Source organism: Xenopus laevis, chromosome 3L (genome assembly GCF_017654675.1).
Source record: "Xenopus laevis strain J_2021 chromosome 3L, Xenopus_laevis_v10.1, whole genome shotgun sequence".
NCBI classification, from domain to species: Eukaryota; Metazoa; Chordata; class Amphibia; order Anura; family Pipidae; genus Xenopus; species Xenopus laevis.
Window position 1 is genome coordinate 30379694 of NC_054375.1, and position 6672 is coordinate 30386365.

Genomic DNA, 6672 nt, shown 5'->3' on the forward strand with positions numbered 1-6672 from the left:
CAAGGAACAGAGGTAAAGCGTAGTCAAACAGGCTGGGTCGGTGCAGGCAGAATTCAAGCGAAGTCGGACAGGCAAGGGTCAAAACCGGAGGATCAATCAGAATGGTCAGACAGGCACGGGTCAGATAACAGAATTCAGAGTAGTCAGGCAGGCAGGGGTCAAAACAGAAATCAGATTATCAGGATTACTCAGAAATAGCACCAGGATCTCACAAGGATGAACCTAACAATGGGCAAAGGACTGTACACTGATTTCCCTTTAAATAGGGTTTGAATTTCGGGCCATTGCGTGCTGACGTCATCATGCCAGCGTCCATGTGCCTATAAGAAGCAGAAGTGCACGCCTTGTGTGCCTTAGGAAACCAGCACTAAAGGAGAGAGGAGCAGCGTGGCGTCCCCGCCGGCCCCCTAGACCAACAGGGTAAGTCCTCACATTCACCTTCCAAAGCAGCTCCAGGAGGGGGGGTCGCCGACTCTGTAGCTGTTCTAAATTGATACAGTTGATACATTTTTTATCTTAGTCCCTGCTGAGCAGAATCCCTGAGTTTCATTAAAGACATGGCAATTCTGCTCGAATTGCACTTTGCACTGTTTTCTTCTAAGCAGAAAACTTATTCTCTTCTTACCTGAGCTACATGTATATACATAATGAAGAATCAAATGTAATATGACTGTAGCTACAGTGTTCTTTTCTGCTATTTAACTCCCTGTATTTGTGTACTATTAATTGACTTCAATTTTGCTCCTTGAAGTGGTTACAGAACTACTTCCAGTTCTTCCTGTTCTGTTGGCCATCTATAAATAAGCATTACTTTGAAGGTGAACAACCCCTTTAACAACTAGTTGTTTTCCGATAGATCACCAGAAAACATGACTTTTTCCAATTACTTTCTATTTACTATGTGTTGCCGTTTTGCTAATATTGAAGTGTAAAGTGTATTTTTTCACATTCTAATGCAGCTCGGGGGGGGGGGGGTCGTCGACTCTGTAAAATGTTCTAAATTGATACATTTAGTTGATACATTTCTTATCTTTGTCCCTGCTGAGCAGAATCTCTGGGTTTCATTACAGGCAGCTGTTGGAATTGATACAATAGTTGCTAATACTCCAGAGATGCTGCTGAAAAATGTATCAATGAAATGTTGCAAAATTGTAACAGTTTAGAGTCTGCACCTGAATTAGAGTCCTGCGCGGTCCATTTTTTGGAACCCGTACCCGACCCGTACTTGCAATCCGCAACCCATACCCGCATTCTTAACCGCTTGGACCCGCTACGCGACCCGCAAGTACCTTATCCTCAACCCGGACCCGCTGACCATCAAGAATCAGGAAATGCTGTCGTAAACCTGAAGTGACATCATTGGAAGTAGGACTCTAACCTGAATTACTGAGCTGCCAGATAGAGTCCTGCAGCATTTCGGGTACCCACAAAAACCTGCAGTGCCCAGCGGGTTGCAGGTAGAACTTTCGGGAGCGGGTATTTATCAGTTCTCTGGGTTTGCGGGTCGCAGGTCTTAATAGCACGTTTCACTCCTTTTTTATGATGTCACTTCTGGCTTACAACAACAGCACTCGCTGTTTTACTCCTTTTTTTCTGATCACTCCTGCTTCTAATGATGTCACTTCCAGTTTACAATGACAGCACTTCCTGTTTCTTGATGGTCAGCAGTTCGCGGATCGTGTTGCATATAAGGCACTTGCAGGTCGGGTAGCGGGTCCAAGCAGATAAGTATGCGGGTTGCAGGTCGGGTTTGGCCAGACTCAAACGCCAGACAGGAAAGTTCAACTTTAAACTTAGATTTTGGAAAAACAGTAAAAAATAAATAATGGAATGTAATTGAAAAAAAGTCTTTATTTTTGGGGAACAATCTGAAAACAACTGAACTGAAAAAAGTCTTTGGAAGGTGAACAACCCCTTTAATGCGATAACATAGAATTCCTATAGCGGTGGGCCTCTACAGTGGCAGATTAATGATATTTGAGGCCCCTAGCATACCCTTTACACAGGGCCCCCCTTCTAGGTTACTCCCACTCCTGTGCACCTGGATGCGTGCAGATCCAGGCGTGCTCTCTATGTTAGGATGGCGGAGAGAGCTTGGGTGCACATTTGGGGGGCTGGCTGAGCGCAAGGGAATAAAAGAGAGTGCCGGAAGCAGGTGTTCCTGCAGTTATTGTGTTCCTGCAGGTATTGGGCCATTGGGCCAGTACACACACATCTGAAGGCATCCGGACACATGTACACGTCTTGCTTGTCTTCTATTTTCTTCCAGTCCCAGGTGCAACCCGGACCCAGCGCAAAATAAAATAAGCATTACAAGTTTCTGAAGAATTTTAAAAAAAGCTAGACAGGCCCCTGATCACACTCCACCCCTAGGCTATAGCTTAGGTAGGTCTGTGCATTAATCTGCCCTTAGGCCTTTAGTTCAGTGGAATATGAACTGTCAGATGCTGGCCAAATTCGGGTCAATTGCGACGCATATTTTTGATGTGACATTTTGCATTTACAGACGTAATTCCAACATTGCAAGATGTATGGGCTAAAATCTTGCTAGTGTACAGTTATGGGATCCATTATCTGGAAACACGTTATCCAGAAAGCTCTAAATTATGGGATGGCCATCTCTCATTGCCTCCATTTTGATCAAATAATTCCAATTTTGAGAAATTATTTCCTTTCCTCTATAATAATAAAACAGGAGCTTGTACTTGACCCCAACTAAGATATAATTAATCCTTATTGGAAGAAAAACAATCCAATTGTGTTTAATGTTTAAATTATTTTTTTAGTAGACATATCCAAATTATGGAAATAACCCTTATCCTAAATAACCCCAGGTCCCAAGCATTCAGGAAAACAGGTTCCATACCTGAAGCAGCTAGTCAGTCGGGATCTGGCAGAATTTCTTTAAACAAAAAAAAAAGCAGTATGCCATTGTACTAAACCCACCATCACACTAACAGACAAGAGCTGGGGGAGAGCAACACTATCCCCAGGCCATCTAACAATGTCCATTCATTCCACAGGGACAGAGGGAAGAAGGGGTTTATTATCGATCTCCAAATTTATTTACATATTCCTCCATTCTTCCAAGCATAAGAAAAGGGTGGCACTTTCCTTAGCTAGCAGGTAGTGGGTTGAACAATGGACTGGGACATGAGTAGAAAAGGTATATAGAATATAAGAATCTAAGACAGAAAACATTGATAACTCAAATCTAGCTATTGGATTCACTTGCTTTTTGGTTGTGGGGGTCAGTGACCCCAAAATCCAGATAGTATTTTAAATCCTGGTAGTCTTGAAAACGAAGTGCAAATATTTCAAAAGCAGCATTAAATGTAATATTAATGTAATGACTATGTTATCTGGAACCTTGTTCAGCGAAAGTACCTGCGGATGCACAGGTAACCGATGTGGGTTCTGGTGTTCATCGACGCCCTTTTGGTGCCCCGGGCTTTCTGCTGTGGAAGCCGTCAAGGAGGTGCATAACAATTCTGTAAGTGAGGTACCGGCAAGGATTTAGAGAAGATGTAGTCAAAATCAGGCGAAAAGTTCAAGACAGGCGGCAGGAATTGTAGTCAAGGGTCGAGCAGAAATCAAAAACCAGGAATTCAAAGTCACAATAAAGCTTTGGCAGGAACAGTAGAACTGGAACCAGCTTGGGCATTGTAAAAATGGTGGACTGGCCTTTTAAAGGGGATTTGGCGCCAAGGATTCGAATCTGGCGCCAAGGATTTGAATCTGACGCCCAAGGATGACGTCATGACACCCAGCATCAACACACCAGCAGGGCCGCTTTTGCCATGAGGCAAGGTGAAACCCTTGCCCAGGCGGCAGCGAGCGGCCAGTTACAAAGGGCGGCAAAAAGCCACCTCTTGTAACTTTAAGAGCCGAACTTCCGGGTTTTATTGCGCTTAATGCACTAGTAATACTGCCCCCTTAAACCCGCTCCGACGCTAATTTTTAAGCGCGAAGCGGGAGAGGAGGGGGGGTGGCATCTGGGCTGCTGCCTCAGGCGGCAGCAGCAGCCCCGGAATCGGCGCTGCACACCAGCGTCACGACGCTCAGCGTCCATAGCATGAGAAGGTCAATGGGATCCTATTGTGTGCAACCCGGAAGTGCGCGCCTGCGCACTAAGAGTCGATAAGAGACGCGCGGGAGGTAAGGGAGAGGATAGATCTCCCGGCGCATCTTACAATTAATACTAAGGGGCTCAGTTACTAAATCTCGAATTATCAATTTTTTTCCTGAAAACAAAGTCCAACTTTTAATTCCCATCAACAAATTTAACTCATTCATCAATAAATCTTCTTGAAAAAATGGTCAGGAAAAAATCGTTAATTCGTATTGTAAGATTGGCGCTCCGAAAACTCTATAGTATTATTAAACAAGACTTTTTTGTATAATCGGATGAAAACCCAGACTTTATAGAATTATCAAGTGCAGATCACAATGTGAAGAAACAACTGTAGGGACATCTGCCTTTGATTTCTACTTGACCCTGGCCAGGCTTGAGGATTTTTCCACTAAAAATTAAAGTTTCCCCCTAAAATCCTCGCCCAGAAAAAAAACAAGGTTTAATAAACATGCCTCTAATTGTCTCAGAGTATAACTTTCTATATTATATTGTCCCTTTTATAAAGTACTGATTGCTTATGTCCGTGATCTTCATGTAGCCTGACTCCAGAAATAAACTGCCAGCTCTGAGCACGTTGAGATCAATTTACTCGTTGGTTTTAGAACCATCTGGTGCACTTGTGTGGTTGCATAACGTAGACATGCCAAGCATTTCAGGCTAATCTTTGATGTGCGCTAGCTTCAGTGCTTCAGACATGTCTGTTTTATTACTGACTCAGTGTTCTGTATGTGAATATTCAGCTATGTAATGGAACATGCCTTGACATGTTCTATAATCCATTGCATTGAATAAATACATGTTAAGGCAAATCTCCCTCAGTGGACCTGCAGAATAAAGTTTTATTTGCAAAGCATTTCTTTATTTTTAGTTATGTATTTATCTTATAATGCATAATTTGTGTGTGAGTGTATGTAGTATATATGCACATACTTCGAGGAATGTATATACTGGATATATATGGATATATATGCACACACAGAGTTTTTAATTATTGCACTGTAACTCAAAGCTGCAATTATGTTATTAAATTGAAGTTTACCCTGAAAAAAGTAATTTTTTTTCTACAAACCCCCAAAACTTTTGTTTGCAGCTGCCAGACTATCATTGCCATATACTGTAAATGCAGTTCACCGTGCAATTGTATATGTCTAATATCAGATCCCGAGCACTTGCTCACTTTCTATTGCACATTGCTCCTCTACCCCAGCCTTTTGGCAACTGTGTTAAAGAAATGTTTTAGAAGATAAGGAAGCAGAGCTGTCTGGCACTCAAATGGATCCACAGGACCAGAGATATTCAGTTAAAAAATATATATTTTTTTATCTTCTTCTGTACCGCTCCCTAAAGCCGGGGGTCTGGGGCTGGTGCACCCGGACCACTTTTACTGTATGGTGAGTTACTTTACATTTAATTCTGGAGCACATTGTTCTCCTCTGCACATTTGAAAGAAATGTTTTACATTTCGGCCGCACACAGTCTACACTTTTATGATTTTTAGCTATTAATTTATTTTTATTATTACTCATATGGAGTCACCCAACACTTTTTTTCCCTTTTCAGCACTTTTTTGAATCAGGTACAATAAACCACCTGGGCTATGCACTGGTCTAGTGGGAGATGTGTGGCCAATAGACTCCTTCTAAACCTGGCCTCACCGAGGGCGCAAGTATATTTGGCAGATTTTCTATGGACTTAGACTTTTTTAAAATTACAGTAAGTCATTGAACCCTTGTTGCACTTTGCACTTTTTGCACTTGGGTGATGGAGCACAATTGGACTTCAATATAAAAAATAATATGGGAAATGTTCTGTCTATAACAGACACTTGCATTGTTAGGTGGAAATTGTTCAAGAGGGCTCCTTATCTGTCATCCGTAATAGTGCCTACAGAGACTCATATAGGAGGATCATTCACTTTATAGCAGTGTTGGCACTTAGCCTATGTGTTAAGCCACAGCCACTTCTGAAGACAGGAAAGGTTTTTAGGTGGAATAACCAAGGCTGGATTTAAAAAGGGTGCTCCCCTAAGCTGCTTCCCCCCTGCCCCACTCTCTTCCCCACCTGTTCCCGACCTGCTCACACACCCCCCCTGTCCCCTACCCGTTTGCACACCTCCCTGCTCCTGATCCACCCATTCCCGACCTGCTTGCCCCCACTTGTTCCTGACTCACACCCCTGTCCTCTACCAATTCGTACACTTCCCCAATCCCCACGCCTGACCCACTCGCATACCGCTCGCGGCCCCCTTCCCTACCATTTGCCTACTTTACAGACAGTTCCTTAGATTGCCAGAACTGTGGTCCTGGCTGGCAGGAGATTTAAACAACAAAATTTCCTGACCAGTCTTCAGTTCAGATGCGGCTAGTGGGCCACCCTAGCATACCTCCCAACATTTTGGAAGTAAAAAGAGGGACAAAAATTTTTTTTCCGCACGTAGTGCAGCAATTTTTGACCACACCCCTTTCTGTGGCCACACCCCCTAATTACCATGTTTGTTTTACAAAATTTGGCAGGTTATGAAAGTTTGAAAATATTTC